At 44.2% G+C, this 19,991-nt stretch overlaps 1 long non-coding RNA gene across 7 annotated transcripts in view; it reads left to right on the forward strand.

Annotated features, from left to right (window-relative positions):
- The window catches only part of LOC139267437 (uncharacterized), a 584,220-nt gene that overhangs the window by 253,408 nt on the left and 310,821 nt on the right, over positions 1-19,991 (forward strand). For 5 of the 7 annotated variants that reach the window (XR_011593903.1, XR_011593905.1, XR_011593907.1 and 2 more), the window contains exons 3-4: positions 5,909-6,145; positions 7,416-7,578. The exons of 1 other annotated variant lie outside the window; for it this stretch is intronic. This is a non-coding gene — a long non-coding RNA (uncharacterized lncRNA). The remainder of the gene's footprint in view (positions 1-5,908; positions 6,146-7,415; positions 7,579-19,991) is intronic. One more of the 7 variants, XR_011593904.1, reaches the window with a different exon arrangement.

Genomic DNA, 19,991 nt, shown 5'->3' on the forward strand with positions numbered 1-19,991 from the left:
CCGAGGCAATTCACGCCTCATACCTTCAAAGTTAGCCTTCTTTAAGTTCTGGACCATGGTCTCTGAATTTACTGTTTCATTCTCCATCCTAATGCAGAATTCCACCATATTATGGTCACTCTTCCCCAAGGGGCCTCGCACAATGAGATTGCTAATTAATCCTCTCTCATTACACAACACACAGTCTAAGATGGCCTCCTCCCTAGTTGGTTCCTCAACATATTGGTCTAGAAAACCATCCCTTATGCACTCCAGGAAATCCTCCTCCACCGTATTGCTTCCAGTTTAGCTAGCCCAATCTATGTGCATATTAAAGTCACCCATTATAACTGCTACACGTTTATTGCATGCACCCCTAATTTCCTGTTTGATGCCCTCCCCAACATCCCTATTACTGTTTGGAGGTCTGTACACAACTCCCACTAACGTTTTTTGCCCTTTGGTGTTCTGCAGCTCTAGCCATATAGATTCCACATCATCCAAGCTAATGTCTTTCCTAACTATTGCATTAATCTCCTCTTTAACCAGCAATGCTACCCCACCTCCTTTTCCTTTTATTCTATCCTTCCTGAATGTTGAATACCCCTGAATGTTGAGTTCCCAGCCCTGATCATCCTGGAGCCACGTCTCCGTAATCCCAATCACATCATATTTGTTAACATCTATTTGCACAATTAATTTATCCACCTTATTGCGGATACTCCTTGCATTAAGACACAAAGCCTTCAGGCTTGTTTTTTTAACACCCTTTGTCCTTTTAGAATTTTGCTGTACAGTGGCTCTTTTTGTTCTTTGCCTTGGGTTTCTCTGCCCTCCACTTTTCCTCATCTCCTTTCTGTCTTTTGCTTTTGCCTCCTTTTTGTTTCCCTCTGTCTCCCTGCATTGGTTCCCATCCCCCTGCCATATTAGTTTAAATCCTCCCCAACAGCACGAGCAAACACTCCCCCTAGGACATTGGTTCCGGTCCTGCCCAGGTGCAGACCGTCCGGTTTGTACTGGTCCCACCTCCCCCAGAACCGGTCCCAATGCCCCAGGAATTTGAATCCCTCCCTGCTGCACCACTGCTCAAGCCACGTATTCATCTGCGCTATCCTGCGATTCCTACTCTGACTATCGCGTGGCACTGGTAGCAATCCCGAGATTACTACTTTTGAGGTCCTACTTTTTAATTTAGCTCCTAGCTCCTTAAATTCGTTTCGTAGGAACTCATCCCTTTTTTTACCTATGTCGTTGTACCAATGTGCACCACGACAACTGGCTGTTCTCCCTCCCATTTCAGAATGTCCTGCACCCGCTCCGAGACATCCTTGACCCTTGCACCAGGGAGGCAACATACCATCCTGGAGTCTCGGTCGCGGCCGCAGAAACGCCTATCTATTCCCCTCACCATTGAATCCCCTATCACTATTGCTGTCCCACTCTTTTTCTTGCCCTCCTGTGCAGCAGAGCCAGCCAAGGTGCCATGAACTTGGCTGCTGCTGCCCTCCCCTGATGAGTCATTTCCCTCAACAGTACTCAAAACGGTGTATCTGTTTTGCAGGGGGATGACCGCAGGGGACCCCTGCACTACCTTCCTTGCACTACTCTTCCTGCTGGTCTTCCATTCCCTATCTGGCTGTGGACCCTTTCCCTGCGGTAAGACCAACTCACTACATGTGATACTCACGTCATTCTCAGCATCGTGGATGCTCCAGAGTGAATCCACCCTCGGCTCCAATTCCGTAACGCGGACCGTCAGGAGCTCGAGGCGGATACACTTCCTGCACACGTAGTCGTCAGGGACACCAGAAGTGTCCCTGAGTTCCCACATGGTACAGGAGGAGCATAACACCCGACCGAGCTCTCCTGCCATGACTGAACCCTTAGATACACTTAAACTGGCAACAACAATGTTAAAAGTTACTGACTAATATAAGAAAAAGAAAAACTACTCACCAATCACCAGCCAATCACTTACCCCCTAGGCTGTGACGTCACCTTTGTTTCTTTCTTTGCCTTCTCCCTGTAGCTGCACCGGCACGCCTCTCGCCGACCCCGGACTCGCGCTGCTCCGAGCTCCCGCCTCCTCGACTGACTGCTCGAACTGCTCGACTCCCGCTGGCCTTTATAGGCCTCTCGCCGACCCCGGACTCGCGCTGCTCCGAACTCCCGCCTCCTTGACTGACTGCTCGAACTGCTCGACTCTCGCTGGCCTTTATAGGCCTCTCGCCGACCCCGGACTCGTGCTGCTCCGAGCTCCCGCCTCCTCGACTGACGAACTGGCCTCAACAACTTTCTGTGGTAGAGAATTTCACAGGTTAACAACTCTCTGAGTGAAGAAGTTTCTCCTCACCTCGGTCCTAAATGGCTTGCCCCTTATCCTTAGACTGTGACCCCTGGTTCTGGACTTCCCCAGCATCGGGAACATTCTTCCTGCCTCTAACCTGTCCAGTCCCGTCAGAATTTTATATGTTTCCATGAGATCCCCTCTCATTCTTCTAAACTCTAGTGAATACAAGCCCAGTCGATCCAGTCTCTCCTCATATGTCAGTCCAGCCATCCCGGGAATCAGTCTGGTGAACCTTCGCTGCACTCCCTCAATAGCAAGAATGTCCTTCCTCAGATTAGGAGACCAAAACTGAACACAATATTCCAGCTGTGGCCTCACCAAGGCCCTGTACAAATGCAGTAAGACCTCCCTGCTCCTATACTCAAATTCCCTAGCTATGAAGGCCAACATTCCATTTGCCTTCTTCACCGCCTGCTGTACCTGCATGCCCACTTTCAATAATTGATGAACCATGACATCCAGGTCTCGTTGCACTTCTCCTTTTCCTAATCTGTCACCATTCAGATAATATTCTGCCTTCGTGTTTTTGCCACCGCAGTGGATAACCTCACATTTATCCACATTATACTGCATCTGCCATGCATTGAGGGGCACAGCAGAATGAGGTTGAGTGTGGCTTTGCAGTAATGTTTCGCAATCTACTGAGATCTTTGAAAGGTTTGCAGCCCTGCAACCTGGTTCTCCTGATGACATCCCTGCTTGTGCCCTCCTGTGCAATGTGCAACCAGGCTGTGTTGTTCTCCTGCAGAGGTCTCTTGGGAAGGGAAGAGGGCCTCCCTGCATGCTGTGACCCCCTCCATAAGCATATGAAGGGAGTCATGGAAGAGCCTGGGTGCAGCCCTGTACCTCTCTCCGCAGCTTGTCAGTGTTTGCAGCACCTCAATGCTGTAGAACACTGATAGCACAATGGTCAAAGTGTATGTGGGCATGGTCTCTTCAAGGAAATCGGTTGATGAAGCATCATCAAATGATGTCATCAAACCTGCTTCCTTCAAACACATTGGGCGGGCTTAACAAGCCCCCACCCATCAAAGGAAATTCATTTCACAGGGTGGGATGGAGCCAGCAGCGGGGTCAGAACCTGCCACCAACCATGGACCAGCCGAGGTTAGTTAAATCCCAGCCTTGGAGTCCAGTTATCATTCTGGTAAATCTATGCTACACTTCCTCCAAGGCTAATATATCCTTCCTAAGGTGTTGCCCAGAACTACTCTCAGTACTCCAGGTGTCGTCTAACCAGGGTTTTATATAACTGCAGCATAACTTCTATTCGCTTGTATTCTAGTCCTCTAGATATAAAGGCCAGCATTCCATTAGCCTTTTTGATTATTTTCTGGACCTGTCCATGACATTTTAAGGAGCTATGTGCATGGACCGCCAAGTCTCTTTCTACTGTTTCTAGCTTTTCACCATTTAGAAAGTACTCTGTTGTTAGGGTCCAAAGTGGATGACCTGGGTATTGCTATATGCAGGGGTTAGTCTTCCTGTCGGGATTAAATAAGTTATTTAGAAGTCCACAATGGTGTGATTGTACATGGTTTCAGGAAGGAACATGCTTGATGGCTGGAGCAATACTACCTTGTCATGTATCTTTTTTGTGTGTACTTTTACTGTGTATTCATTGGGCTGGATTTTAGGCTTTTCTGTTTTCGGGGTGAAAACGGAGGCGGGGCTGGAAACTTACCGGCCGGGAATAGTTTGCGCTTTGTTAAGGAAGTTTTGGCATCTGGCCCTGCGTCAGGGGGCGCAGCGCGAAGGGAGGCATTGTACACCTTTCGTGGCGCAAGGATGGGAAACTCGTGAACTAAACTGCCGGGCCGTGTGCAGTCCGAGAGAGTAGCACGAGCACAGGGCTCTCCCCTTCCAATAAAGGGGAGCGCATGCTGCTGACTGTATCGAGGAGAAGGGGCCACTACTTCGTCACCAGGGAGCAGGATGCCACGGCAGCAGCCCGGCACAGAAGCGGAGTGCCCGGTTCGCAAGCCGCGAAGCTAGCGCGGGCATCGCCCACGGTGGCCTCACGGCGCTATCGGATTTTGGCTTTGAGGCGAAAACGGGTCACTGCGCACGGTGATGATATCGTCATCGGCAGTGCAGCGGCCCGGGGAGCTACTGGTTTGTGCCTCTGCTAACTCCCGCGGAATTTCGCAGGAAATTGTTTGCTCCCCCCGCGCTAACGGGAGGCGCAAATGACGTAAATTTCTCCCCCCCCCCCCCCCAAATCTCACCATGGCAAGTTGTTCAATAAATCTGGTAATTTGCAGTAAACTCGAAAGCTGTTGGATTGTTGTATAAACCCAACTTAGTCATTAATGTCCTTCAGGGAAGGAAACCTGCCTCACCTACCAGTGCCACTACATGTCGTTGACTCTGAATGCACGGAGGGCAACTAGGGATGGGCAATAACTGTTGCAATTATGTTGGGGAGAAACACTGGCAATAATCGCATGCCAGTGTTGCCCACATCCCAAGAATATTTTATTTAAATCTGCTGTGACATAAATTAAAGAAATCAAACATGCTAAATTTTAGACAAGTGTTTCACTTTGTAAAAATGTAAAGGCCTTAGAAAGGACTTGCAGCCATAGCCACAACACAAAAGGAGTGTAATCTGTGCTTTACTACATTTCATTCATATTGTTGACTGTATGCAGCCCTGAGGAGTGTATGTCAATGCAGATATTTATTTTTATTCTTTGTCTATCTGTTCCGTCTCCCCTCCATGTTGGTCCTTTGTACCGTTCTCTGTCAGCAGACAATCTAGGCTGCAAACAGCAACAATCTGGATTCTTTGTTGACTCAGTCTCTCAATCCAGTTCTTCTAGTTCAACCAGCCGAGGCATCTGAAAATGGTATTTGAGGAGAAGTCTTTTGTCTTTATGCTAGTCAAGTCTGTGGTGTTACTGCTGCTATCACCACTGCTGCTGTTTGTTGTTCAGACTCTAGTATCCTCATTGAGAGAACGTCTGATATTCTGTTGAAGGAAATACATTTTTTTAAATGTTCTGTTTATAGGAAAATAGGTAAAAAAAACCAATAAAATCAAAACCACACAGGAATGTACTTCAAGGTGTATGGATATCAGAGCGCATTGATATCCAGAGGTTGATTTTTATTACCTAATACCTGACTGACACTTCAGCTGTTAAATTCCCTGCATTAAATTCCCTACACCCCCTGTAAAGGTTTCTCTGTGATTTCCTCCACTAAAGTACTCATTTAATTTTAGTTTGGTATCTCAACAGCCTCCCCCCCCCCCCACCCACCGCCCCCGCCCCCACCCCCCCCCAACCCAACCCCACACTACCCCAATAGGAAGTCAACTTGTGTGTATACCTAAAGCAGAGTCAATCAAGGTATGTTTGTCACTGTAATGAAAACAGCATGGGGCTATTGATTTGCACCCGTGATCAAGATAGTAACGTGTCAGTATTTATAAAAGGAAAGTGAATGGCCGGCTGATCCCTTGGGGCTTTATAGCAGTTAATTATTTTTAAATCCTTTAATGGAATATCTATTGAATGGGTCATTTAGTAGAGTATCAAAGAGTAAGCCTCACTTTCAATCTCTTTTCTGCAGATTCTTCTCTCCTCTGCATCGTGGATACTTCTGTGTAGTTGCTGTTCCACTCCTGAGAATTCTTGTTATTCCCAGTTTTACTCCTCCCCCTTGCCTTGGGGACCACATGTTGGTATAAGAACTGCAACACCTGATGATATTTCCAGCTCGTAGATGCTCCACAGTCTATACACAGCTCTCCCTATTCTACTTTGCTTCCAGCTTCTGCTCTTGGGTAACATTTCACTCCAGTTTCTGGTGAGTTTTCTTTAATCTATGACACAACTTAACTAAATGTCTTTGTGTTTTTACCTTTTGCGCCTGTTTTCTGGTGTTTTTTTTCCTAGTTCTTTCAGGATTGTGCACTCATCTTTCATGATATTGGACCCTGAGCTAAGTTTCCAACCCATCACCAAGACCACCAACTTCCACTTCCATAACATTGCCCATCTCCACCCCTGTCTCAGCCTATCTGATGCTGAAACTCTCATCCATGCTTCAGACTTGACTATTCAAACAATCTTCTGGCCGGCCTCCCATCTTCCACCCTCCATAAACTTGAGCTCATTCCAAAACTCCGCTGTCATATCCTAACTCTCATCAAGCCCTGTTCATCCATCAACTCTGTGCTTACTGACCTACATTGGCTCCTGGTCCAACAATGCTTCAAATTTAAAATTATCCATCCTTATGTTCAAATCCCTCCATGACCTCGCTGCCACCCACACTCCCACCCCCCACCCTCCCCCATCTCTGTAACCTCCGCCAGCCCAACAACACTCCAAGATCTCTGCGCTCTGCCAATTCTGACCTCTTGTGCACTCCGACTTGCTATGCCCCACCACTGGCGGCCGTGCCTTCAGCTGCCAGGCCTTAGCTCTGGAATTCCCTCCCTACACCGCTCTGCCTCTGCACCTCTTTCTCCTTCTTTAAGATATTCTTTAAAACCTATCTCTTTGAGCCAGCTTTTGGTCACCCTCTTTATGTGGGCCAGTGTCAAATTGTGTTTGATATCGTTGCTGTGAAGGGCCTTGGAGGTTGTTTCACTATGTTAAAGGCGCTATATAGATGTAAGTTGCTCGAGTTGATATTGTGTGTGGCTTTCAATTTGGTTATTTAGTCATTTTCCATCAGTCAGACAGTTAGCAATTGTTTTTTTCATCTTGACTTCAGATAGCATCCTAATCTTTTGAGGTCTGAAGCATTATTTCAATCCGAGTGTGTAACTATTAATGCTTTCGATACTGATTTGTAGCTGTAGCGGTTTCTGTTTTTCTGCATCTGTACTGTTGTGCAGGTGCTGATAGTGGCTGCAGTGTTTTAGCATCTGTCAGTATTTTCAGCACACTGCATGCTACCTGTACCACATACCTATGTTCCCAGAGCCTGCACTTGGAAATTGGCTTTTTGTGGTGCGATTCAGAAGACTTTCTCAAGCTAGTGTGGGTGGATTTGAGATTTCATAACTTTCTTTCTCAGAAAACAGAGCATGGTCAGTGTTTTTAACCTGTTCTTGTTTTTAACCTAGACACGGAAGCCTCCACCCACAACACTGAAGATGCGTCGATAATTTTTACTCTTCGGGTCCCGATGCTTGTTGTTTCTGAAGACCACAAATGCCCATCCTGTCTGTCACCTAGATGATGCTCTGTTGGTAGAAGTGAACCAGAGCCATTCTCTTTGCAAAGAAGGTCAGTGTAGTCCCTGTGTCTCCATCACTGCCCTCTGTGTTATAATTGGGATTCTAGTAGAATTTCTCCCTTACTGACTGACTCCACCTAGCTGGTGTCTGAAAGTTTCCCTAACCATTGTAAGCTTTCTTTGACAGCAAAGGCCTGGTTTCTGAAATGTGATCTGGCACCAACTCAACACCAGCATGTCTGGATAACAGGCTGAGATTCGAGTACATCCACCCTGGTGCCCATCTATCCTTTGATTCTACAATTTACTGAAACCTGGGATTCGTATTGTTGCTGCTAATTTATTGCTGGAGCCCTGAGTGTCAGAGGCAGTAAAACCCCATATCTTGTTAATTGTCTACTTCATGATGAATGAGTTTGTTCTGATTTTGGATTTCACTGCTCCTTAAAGCAAATTCCTAAAATTGTCAACTTTCGTCATCTAATAATTTTGACTCCTGTTATATTTCTGTCAGATTTTCTTTTTCTTTTAAACTTCTTCTGTATCAGTGCCTGACAGAAAGGTACCTTCCAGGAAGTTATCTTGCCTTGTCCAGCAAATATCCCAGCAGAGACTGGGAACTCAACATCTAGGGAATTATTAGCAAGAGCCCAAACCTGACCAAAGAATGCCAGTTGGGAGTAGTCTTGCCTCTGAATCAAGAGTTTATTGTTTGAAGCTCCACTGCAGAACCTCCCGTGCAATTCGCTGTTTCAGGCGCAATCTAGGCTAATGGTCTAGTGCAGTACTGGGGGAGCCCTGAATTGTTGGAGGTTGTTGTCCTTTGAATCAGACGTTAAACTGGTTCATGTGGATGTTAGCTATCTCTTGGAACTGCTTGGAGAAGAGCAAAGGGTGGTAGAGGCAGAAGCCCTCACCACTTCTAAAAAGTACTCGGATGTGCACTTGAAGTGCCGTAACTTACAAGTGGGATTAGTTGCCTTGACCAACATTCCTCCTTCAGCAAACAGCACTAATATCAGAATTTTAGCTATGAAGAAAGATTGGATAGGCTGGGTTTGTTTTCTTTGGAACAGAGGAGACTGAGGGGAGACCTCATTGAGGTGTTTAAAATTATGACGGGCTTAGATAGAGTGGATAGGAAGGACCTATTTTCCTTAAAGAGGGGTCAACAACCAGGGGACATAGATTTTAAGTAATTGGTAGGAGGTTTAGAGGGGATGTGAGGGAATTTTTTTTCACACAGAGGGTGGTGGGGGTATGCAACTCACTGCCTGAAAGGGTGGTAGAGGCAGAAACCCTCACCACTTTAAAAAAAAAAGTACTCAGATGTGCACTTGAAGTGCCATAACCAACAAGGTTACGGACCAAGAACTGGAAAGTGGGATTAGGCCGGATAGCTCTTTGTCAGCCAGCACAGACACAATGGGCCGAAATGGCCTCCTTCCATGCTGCAAATGTCTACGATTCTATGATAACACGGTCTCTTGTTGTTTGTTGCTCAATTCTATTGATTGCTCAAAATACTGACTCACACAGATGAGGAAAGTTCAAGGTTGAATTCATGGACTGTGCTGAGTTGGTTGGATTTAGTTGGCATTCCAGGCTAGGGAGGGAAGAAATCAGCCAGGATTTCCATTCCTGATTGCAGTGCTGCAAACCCTGATTGAAAGTGTGGATTTGGGTCTGCCCCCCAAGGGTGAAGAGCTCTTGATTAATATCAAGGCTTCTATGTGAAAAATGGCTGTTTGAGTGCTGTACTGGAGGTAGTCAGTTAAACTGTACACCTTGCCTAGAAACTCCATAAAGCCTGAAAATGGGCGGTGCCACCACGGGCTGAGGTTAACTTGCGCGGTGCTGCCTGCTGATTTAAATGAGCGCAGTGGAGAACCTCCCGTGCAATTCGCTGTTTCAGGCGACATGATCAGCAGGAAGCCGAAGGTCGGGTCTAAATTATCTGTGCGGCGTTCTCAGGAAATCTATTCATGCAAGTGAAGTGGAATATTTCTGCTTATGTTTCTCGTGTTTTGTAGGTTGGCAGAAAGGGTATGCAAGATAAATCAGAGCCTAATAATACACTAACCTGTCAGATTTAAAAAAATGCAATCTGCAGTTGAGCAAAAATCATATGTTTAATTCAACTACTGACACTCTCAAATATTCAGCCGGCTAATTTGTCACATACAATTAGTAATCAACAAAAGTAATCATTAATTGATTTAATGACTGATTCCATCCACATTGCATTCTGGCAGTTTGAGGTTTCAAATACTTGAAGCTGTGAAAACTCATGCTACATGTGTCATCAAATTCCTGATTACACCATCAAGTGAAAACAATGCCAAAATTATTAGTGATCAGTGAGGAATGCAAACCTGTCACAGAGCCTGGGTTCAGTGAGGCTGCACATACTCTGCATAGTTATTGAAGACTTCTCCGAGATCTATCGATCTCCGCAGCTTTCTCCTGGATCTACATGCTGGCAACACCTGCATGCACGGGTGTTCTTTGGAGAGCGCGTTCAAAGAAGCGGCGACATCCAAAATCGCTCAGCGTGCATCAATTCGGCGTTGCACCCAAACTGACGTCACGCTTTTGATCATTAAAATGTTTGAGGTGAACGCAGACAACAGCAGCGCTGCCAACCTGTCCAATATGGTGACGGCCACGTTCTGCGTCGGCAGCGCCATTCTTTCTGCAAAAACCGGCCTTAATGGCCGCTGCTAAAGGTTCCAACTTCTAGACAGCTATCTTCAGGAGAGATGTGGAGGAACAGAGAGGACAGTTAATGGTTTTACTTCATAACTAATGTTAATTTTAGAATAGACCCTAGGGGGCTCAACGAGGTGGATGCAGAGAGGATATTTCCACTCATAGGGGAAACTAAAACTAGGGGGGCATAGTCTCAGAATAAGGGGCCGCCCATTTAAAACTGAGATGAGGAGAAATTTCTTCTCTGAGGGTTGTAAATCTGTAGAATTCTCTCCCCCGGAGAGCTGTGGAGGCTGGGTCATTGAATATATTTAAGGCGGAGATAGCCATATTTTTGAGCGTTAAGGGAATAGGGGAGCAGGCAGGGAAGTGGAGCTGAGTCCATGATCTGATCAGCCATGATCTTACTGAAAAGCAGAGCAGGCTCGAGGGGGTCTACTCCTGTTCCTATTTCTTATGTCCTTATAAGATGAGCCAACTTACTGATCGTATGTTCATGGCATCATTTTATGTTCAGCTGGCATGTGTAGCATGGTACTGTAGCACATGCAATATTTTCAGGCTCCTTCCAAGGAGCAAACTGATGTAACACCACCGGTAACACAATCCTTCAGCACTCCCAATGTCTGCAAAAATAAGATAGAAAGAATTACTACGTGGCTCCTATTTTTCAGGCTCTTTAGCTTTGCAAAGGCACCAGATGGCCAACCTAACCCAGGGTGGCCCTAGACATACGAGAGGCAGCAATGTCCAGGGTTGATGAGCTGCACAGTTTCAGCTGGTTAAGCTCCAGAAATACTTAGAGCGCCCTAAGCCTGTTCTCTTGCCATCCGGTGCCTCATCTCTCTGGTTTTGCTGCGTTCCTACTGGAAGATAGTGTGCTCTCTCTATCATGTAAACAGAGGCTCTGCTTTATGTGGATTTCTCAGTTGTTTGGTTTGGAGACTCCTCAGTATGTTGATGGGCTCATGCCTCTGTCAAGACACCTAGGGGGAGAAATTCTCCCGCGAACTTTCCTGGCAGTTTTGCGCTGACGCTAACAATCACCGCCTTGCACTGCAGCACCCCGTAGAGCGTGACGTCATCTGGTGCGCAGCGCCCCGTTACTGCCCCGGATGCAATATTCGCTACCGCCCACTGCTGCATCGCCGAGCGGCAACAATGGCAACTGCAGGAGGCGTTGTCCTCTCAGCTGGCCGCTTGGGGAGTGCTATTTAAAGGCAGTGGTGGACAGGATTATTAACACCCCCAGTCTGATGACTTTTGTTTTTTTTTTGGAGCCTGCGATTTGTCAGCCCTACACTCTCTTGGTGTGCTTGGGGCTGTTATGCACCTAGCGCAGGTCCCGTTGCCCCACGGAGATATGATGAAGATTAGAGCTGAGTCCACGGCCAAATCAGCCATGATCTTGTTGAATGGCGGAGCGGGCTAGATGGCCTACTCCTGTTCCTAATTCTTATGTTCTTATGAATGAAACCAACACTGGTCCTTCCCTTTAAGCGAGGGAAGGAGCCGCCAAAGACGGTAGCGATGCACGGAATATTCTTCAGCGCTCTGCCGCTGCCACCCCTCTCACTTCCTTTACCGCTCCAAGGGAAGTGACAGCACTTGATTTAGTGCTCCACTTCCCTCTTGGAGCGCTAAAGCGGAAGTTCCCGTCACCTGCAAAGCTTTTTCGCCCGGCCATACTTTTGTGCTCCCTCAAAGATTAGTGGTCCAAATGGGGCGCTGTGCAATTTCTAGCCCCTGGTTTAGCAAAAAGGAGAATTGTTTCCCTGCTTTTGTATTTTGCATTTCGTCGCCTTTAGTAAAAAAAAAATTACATTTAATGTTTACCGCCCCGCATAGGCTAAGCCTTTACAAAGCTTTGACCTGTGCCTTTTAGGAACTAATTCCAAATGTTAATTCCATAAAGTAAGTGATGTGCATTTAACAGTATAATGGGAGGGGAGAGGATGTAAACACAATTAAGTTAGCAGACTGATACATGGTACTTTGCTGCTTCCTGCAATTCATCAGTGAGAATTGTCTTACACACTTGTTCAGAATCTAACTGCAGTTTAAGGAAGGCCATCCAACAGGACAAAGCCACTGTGTGAAGCAATTGTTCTGAGTGATGATATCGTCAGACAGCAATTATTTTCTTAAAGCAGTAAAAATAAGAAACAATAAATAGTGTTACTATTGCACTCACTGGCTGTCATATATTTGCTGGAGTTCTTTGAGGATGTAATGAGCAGGGTGGATAAGGGAGAATCAGTGGATGTGGTATATTTGGATTTCCAGAAGGCATTTGACAAGGTGCCACATAAAAGGTTACTGTACAAGATAAAAGCCCACCGTGTTGGGAGTAATATATTAGATTTGGATAGAGGATTGGTTAACTAACAGAAAACAGAGAGTCGGAATAAATGCGTCATTTTCCGCTTGGCAAACAGTAACTAGTGGAGTGCCGCAGGGATCGGTGCTGGGTCCTCAACTATTTACAATTTATATTAATGATTTGGATGAAGGGACTGAGTATAATGTAGCCAAGTTTGCTGATGATTCAAAGATGGGTGGGAAAGCAAATTGTGAGGAGGACACAAAAATCTGCAAAGGGATATAGACAGGCTAAGTGAGTGGGTTATGGGGAGCGAGCAGGGAGTGGACCTGACTCCATGATCAGATCAGCCATGATCTTATTGAAAGGCGGAGCAGGCTCGAGGGGCCAAATAGCCTACACCTGCTCCTATTTCCTATGTTCTTATATGGAGGAAAATACCCTTCGGCTAAGGCGACCTTACGTCCCCATTTTCCAGGTACAGTCCTCAGATGAGGTTCAGTGTCAGCTGTGGCTCAGTGGGTAGCAGTCTTGCCTCTGAGTCAGAAGGTTGTGTGCTCAAGTCCCACTCCAGGGACTTGAGCACAAAAATTCTAAGCTGACACTTCAGTGCAGTGCTGAGGGAGTACCACAATGATGGAGGTGCCGTCTTTCGGATGAGACGTTAAATCGAGGTTCTGTCTGCACTCAAGTAAAAGATCCCATGGCACTATTTCGACCAGGGGAGTTATCCCCAGTGTCCTGGCCAATAGATATCCCTCACTCAACATAACAAAAAAACAAATGATCTCGTCATTGTCACATTGCTGTTTGTGGGAGCTTGCTTATGCGCAAATTGGCTGCCGCCTTTCCCACATTACAAAAGCGACTACACTTCAAAAGTACTTCATTGGCTGTAAAGCACTTTGAGACATCTGGTGGTCATGAAAGGTGTTATATAAATCCAAGTCTTTCAAGTCTTTTTTTACTGTGTCCCTGGGTGAACATTGTCCCCTTAAGAGTCCCCGGTTCATGAAACTCGTCCCTAACTTTTAATTTCTCGTGTTGGAATATGACGTCCAACACACATACACTGTACTGTTCGCCCTAACATGATTGCACCTTTTCTTCCTGGGCGCCCCAGTCAATCATGCCCACCCTGAGCGCCGACTGGTCAGGAGGCCAGACCTGGGACAGGCTCGGCGGTGTAAGGGGCTGGTCTGTAGATTAGTGTCCACGTCAATTGAGTACCGAGGGGTGGGCACTCGCCACCAGCAAGTTCGGCTATGCTCCCGACCCAGCCTCGCTCGACAACCCAGCCCCCACTTTCTTTTCTGCCCCTCTTCCTTTGCTGCGGGATGTACCAGTTTGAATTGCAGGCAGTCGCAAACCGATTGGTCGGCGGGCTTCTGATTTCGTAATTTCCTTCCCCTCCCGCCATAATTCGTAACGGTCGCAATTCGGAAGGCAACTGGTGGGTTGGTGAGGGTTACACCGAATGATTCCATTAACATATAACATGTTTATGTTTGGAAAAAACAGTGGGTGATCTTCGAGCACAGCGGAGACAAAAGGACAGGTGTCAGCAAGAGCCTGCAGCAGTGTAGACAGTGGGTACGGAAAACTGACCTTGCTGAACAATGTTACTGTATTATTTATAAATGGTGTCTGAATGCGCTTCAATTATCTGACGCCACATCCGTGATAATTATATGCTCATTTGTTTTCCAGTTGTAGTGTATATGTGCACCTGTTAAAATATAGGCTGCTGAAAAAATTCTGCTTTGCTGCACAAGCCCCATTTTCCTTCCTGACTACTTTGTTGTGCTCCCACCCTTTGTGTCCCCAGATTTGGTTTAGAGAATATGGACCACTCCTACCTTCGGATCCTTTCAAGTCACTGCTGAATAATACTGATGCAGTTAGTAGGTACACCAGAGAGTTGGCTGGGCTGTTGTGGAGAGCTTCTTGGAGGCCATGTATCTCCCCAGAGGATAGGGGGGACCCTGTGCTGATAGACTCCGGCCTCCACCTGATGGCTGAAATTAATCTGTGTACCCTTTGAATGACTCTAACTTATTTTTCTTGTTCAGCCTCTGCTGAGAGGTTGGAGGCCTATGGTGGCTCCTGTGTGAAAATAAACTCCCAACAGGCAGTATCCCAATTTGATGGCACATTCATTTGTGTGTAGCACTTTAATTATATTCAAATAAGGGGAAGACTGTACCAAAAGTAGTTAGTGTAACATTTTGTTTGCAAAGATTTTTTTAAAAGAGATTTTAGAGTAGGAACTGCTCTCAACAATATATGTAACAAAGGCATTACCATGTTCTCGTGAAATTCCACTGTGCACAATTTTAACGCATTTGATAACCCACATAAAGCAAAGATTTACTTTAAATGTGTTACTGAAGGCACATAGCACATAGAGGAATTTCATTTGTACACCGTGGTAACATATATTGCTAAAAACAGTTTCACTCCTAAAATCTCTCGGAAGTTGTTAAAGCAGAAACAGCGTACTGTGTCCCTACAGCTATAAAATATGCAGATTTTTAAAAAATGTTAAATGTTTTCCAAATACTTTTTGCCTGTAGGCAGCAGAGCTAATACCTTATGGACAAATATGCACGTTTAGTTTGTGATTTTAATTTTGAAGGAGACTATTCTGATTAAGCAAAGATGTATTGTGACTTTTCCCATAAAGAATGCTGTTTCCTTAATGATTCATTTCCTTTGAGGGTATGGCGTGTTCTCCTCCTACACATGCTGGTGCTTTCTGTTGTAGCACAAACATATCGCCACCCACCTCTGAAAATGGAATTTAACTGTAAAGTTAACTGTAGGCAGTATTGTATTTTTTAATATCATATTTCATGTTGAAGTAGTCCACTGCGACTGGCGGTTGTACATCTGAGCGGGCGAGAGGGAGCGAGCTGAGATATAATTACAATCTGTCAAAAAAACTTAAGTTGAATTTTATTCCATATCTTCATCCCATCAATTATATGGGCTACCACAGAAGGGTTAAAAAGGAGTATCTTTGAGGACTTAGTTTGAAGGGAGATGCCTGTGGCATGGTTAGTCAGTTGTCACACTGGCAGGAAGAGAATGCTTGTTTGATTCAGTTGAGCCAGGTTTTTCCTGTCTTGAAATGGAAATACTGAGTCAGTGGAAATGAAGGAACAATTAAAAAAAAAAGTCCTGTGCATCTGGCATCCTGACTCCTTCAGCCCTGAAATATCTGAATGACATATATTGATATCAAATAAATCACTATATTTATATTTAAAAATTTGCATTACAGTATTAGTGGCAATTAGTTATTTTAAAAGTGAAATTTTATTGCTAATGGTTGATGCTCTATTTTATTTGTGTGACTATGTTATTCATGCTTTTATATTAGAATACGCATTTGGCTTTTGCAAAGTTTCTGTAACTCCCTTCCCTTCTGGTTTTGCACCTCTAACTTCATGTATTTATTCTCTGTTGCAAACCTGCTCAACCAGGCTCAGGTCAACAACAGGCGCATCACGTCATGGGCATGTCACTTCAAACTCTGTTCTCACTTAACCCTTCTGCAACAAAACGGGTCAGAAATTCAAAATCTGAATGCTTCACTGGTAATGTCAAATGCATATTTTGGTAAAAATATAGGAACATTAGGAACAGGAGTAGGCCATTCAGCCCCTCTGGCCTGCTCTGCCATTCAATTAGATCACGTCTGATCTGTATCTCCACTTCATTTACCTGCCTTAGCTCCATATCCCTTGATACCCTTACCTCACAAAAATGTGTCTGTCAGTCTTGAAAGCTCCAATTGTTCCAACATCCACAGCCTTTTGGGGGAGAGAATTTCAGATTGTGTGGAAAAAGTGCTTCCTGATTGTTCTCCGAGATGGCCGAGCACTCTTTTTAAGATTATGTAGAACATAGTCACCCTAGTAAAGTACAGCGTCACTGTTAAACAAAAAAGGTGAATGGTGGGGTGTTCCTTGTCCTCCTCTGCCTCCCTCAATATTCAGAGATGTTTCAGACCATTAAGCCTCTTACAATAATAGGTCTGCCAAAAAGCATTGTGTAGGTGGTGTTGGGTTGGTAAGCTTCCCAGTTAAACTGATGCTAAAACTCCTAGATCCCCATTTTTAGTGTTCTCTGCCATCTTAATTATGGTCTTCAATCACCTACTTCCAATTCCTATACGTTTGAGGAAAAGTTTAAGGGGCGTATCTTTAAATCCCTTTCAACCCACATTAAATGACAGTCCCTGACAGTAGCCTCCCAGACTTTCAATAATCACCCTTCGGATCTACTTACTTAGAATCTTAAGTATATCTATCATATGAAGGATATTCGAGCCAAGATTCTCTTGAATGATATCAAAAATAAGAGGACCCGGGTTTGAAGAAAATATCAAAAACAGGGGAATTTTGTTTACTGGAAGAGAAGAAGGTTGAAGGGGATCTAATAGAAGATTGTAAATTCTAAACGTTTTTGAGAGGGTAAATAGTGAAAGATTGTTTCCACTGGTTGATAAATTGATAACAAGTGGGCATCAACTTCAGATTATTACTGGAACATAAGAACATAAGAACATAAGAATTAGGAACAGGAGTAGGCCACCTAGCCCCTCGAGCCTGCTCCGCCATTCAACAAGATCATGGCTGATCTGGCCGTGGACTCAGCTCCACTTGCCCGCCCGCTCCCCAAAACCCTTAATACCCTTACTGGAAGAATAAAGGAAAAATTAAAAGATTTTTTTCACACATAGTTACTAGAATATGAAACGAAAAAGATAATTAAAAATAGCTATTGATACAGAAACCATATCATCATGTCAAAGGGAATTGGATAAGTATTTGAAAAGGAAGAATATAAATGGGCACAGACAAAGAGCAAGTAAATAAGATTCGATTAGGCATCTCCAATTGAAGACTTAGCGCCTGCATTGGCATGATGGACCAAAGTGCCTCTCCCTGGGCTGTAATTCTGATACTTTTGTGATACATTCTGCGCATATTTTTCCAACGTGTGCTGTGATTGAAATCTACAACTGCATCACTTCAATGTGCATGTGTCTGTCTGCGTGTGTGTACAAATACAGGTTAACATCTGGGTATGTGCTTATATATGTGCAGGTATAAAATACTTAAAATGATAAAGAATTAGAAGTTTTTTGATGTAAATTCACTAAATCGTGCAACCTCCACTACAGAAATATTGGAAACAAGTATGTGGTAGAAACTGGCCTGCTTCCTCTTGTTAGTGATATCCTTGTAGTGAACTTATTGTAGCATAAAGCGAAAATGAGATGAAATGTTGCATGAAAAATTGGTCGATAGCCATTTTGATTGAGTAACTTCATAACACTCCGCATTAACACAGCCACTTTCGGTATCCTATGTCTGTGAGTTTAGTGCAGTCAAGAATTCGTTTTTTGTTGAAAATGCCCAATACTGAACAGATAGTTGCATAATAATAAATAAAAACAGAAAATGCTGGAAACACTCAGCGGGTCAGGCAACACCTGTGGAGAGAGAAACAGAGTTAACGTTTCAGGTTGATGACCCTTCATCAGAACAGGAAAAAGTTAGAAATGTAACAGGTTTTTAAGTAAATGTCGCGGCAGGGAAAGTGGGGAGAGGAGGAAAGAACAAAAGGGAAGGTCTGTGATAGAGTGGAAGGCAGAAGAGGTTAAGAGACAGAAGGGATGATGGTACAAAGCAAAAGGAGATGGTAATGGGACAAGTTAAGAAACAAAAGATGAATCTAGATAGGGTGTAAATGGAAATGGCAGAATCATCAACAGCTACCATGGGAAAGAGAGAAAAACACAGAAAAAAGGAAAAATATTTGAGGCCGGGGTTACGGATGCTAAGTCCAGAAGGCTGCAAGTGCCTAAATGAAAGATGAGGTTCTGTTCCTCGAGCTTACATTGAGCTTCATTGGAACAGTGTAAGAAGCTGTAAATGGAGAGGTCAGAGTGGGAGTGGAGCGGAGAATTAAAGTGACAGGCGACCGGAAGCTCGCGGTCATGCTTACGGACTGATAATTGCATGGTGTTCATATGAAATGAGTTGTTTTGAATAAATCTTTGCTGATACGATTTTTAACCATTACTTAGGATATAGTTATTCCTGTTATGGACTAGACTAAGCAGGTAAAGTACTCAGATTGAAAGAGAAATGAGGAACATAGAAGGGAATAAAATTAGCATGGGGAGACTTTGAAAGCAACCAGGGAATAACTGACACTTTTTTTATTGGGGGGAAAATTGCGGTCAGAAGGTTCCTTTGAACAAATGTCTCCGACCTGAAAATTTTTAACGAAAATACCTGGTTGTCCCGGAGGAACATAGGATTGCGGTTGGAGGCCTAGTTTCGCAGTCCAGAGTACAGGAACATATCTTCCAGGTACGTATTCATATCCTGGGACCACCAATGAACATCTAGTATTCTCATTGATAATAATGGGAACTCCGTTTATACGAACTTCCATTACTATCAATGAGAGTACCTCCCCAAAACAAGAAACACAACACAATAAATTTTTTTTTAAACTCGCATATTTAAAATTAATTGAAATTGAATGTAATTAAAAGTTTTAGAAAAAAATCTTTTTTTGAATTTTTTTTAATGTGTTTTAATAGGGTTAAAAATAAACTTAACCTTAATGGATAGGGTTTTAAAATAAAAATTAATGATTAAATTTAATTTTTCTATGTTTTAAAACTCTTATGCTGATAAATGTAGTCTATAGGCTTGCTTTTACCAGGCGTAAGAGTTTGAAGGACATTCGCTGGGCAAGAGTTGGGCAAATAGCCCAGTCTCTGCCCCATGGATGTTCTTCTCTGGGGGATGCATGCAAATTTTGATACACCGAGAACTGTCATTTGAGATCTATGTGCATCGCTGCCGAGAACCGGCATTTGCGAGGCTTTGCCGGGTGCGTGCGCACACTGTACGCACCCAAAGAGGCCACAATTTTTGGCCCAATGTCTTGACCATTTGAGAAACAATTTTAAAAATAAACAAATAGAATGCATAGGATACATAGAACAGTGGAATATAAGTCTACAGGGGTTATGCTGAGGCTTCATATTGCACTGTTCAGAAAATACTTGGAATACTGTGTGCATGCCTGGTCACCACACTTAAAACACACTTATTGGAAAGGCTGCAGAGAAGAGCGGCAAGAATGAGCACAAGTGTAAATAAGATGACATCTGATTATAGATTAGAGAACCTTAAGTTCTCCAATCTACAAAGGAGGTAGTTACGGAGGTAACATTACTGAGGTATGAAATGACATAGGTCCAGTAAACCCAGAATATTACATCAGAGTTAGTCAGGCCAGTACAGAAAATTAAATGAGCAACAAGTAAATTTAAAATGGATCTTAGAAACGTGTACTCAAATGTTGTAATAATCCACTAGATAAACTAGTGGA

Source organism: Pristiophorus japonicus, chromosome 7 (genome assembly GCF_044704955.1).
Source record: "Pristiophorus japonicus isolate sPriJap1 chromosome 7, sPriJap1.hap1, whole genome shotgun sequence".
Classification (NCBI taxonomy): domain Eukaryota; kingdom Metazoa; phylum Chordata; class Chondrichthyes; family Pristiophoridae; genus Pristiophorus; species Pristiophorus japonicus.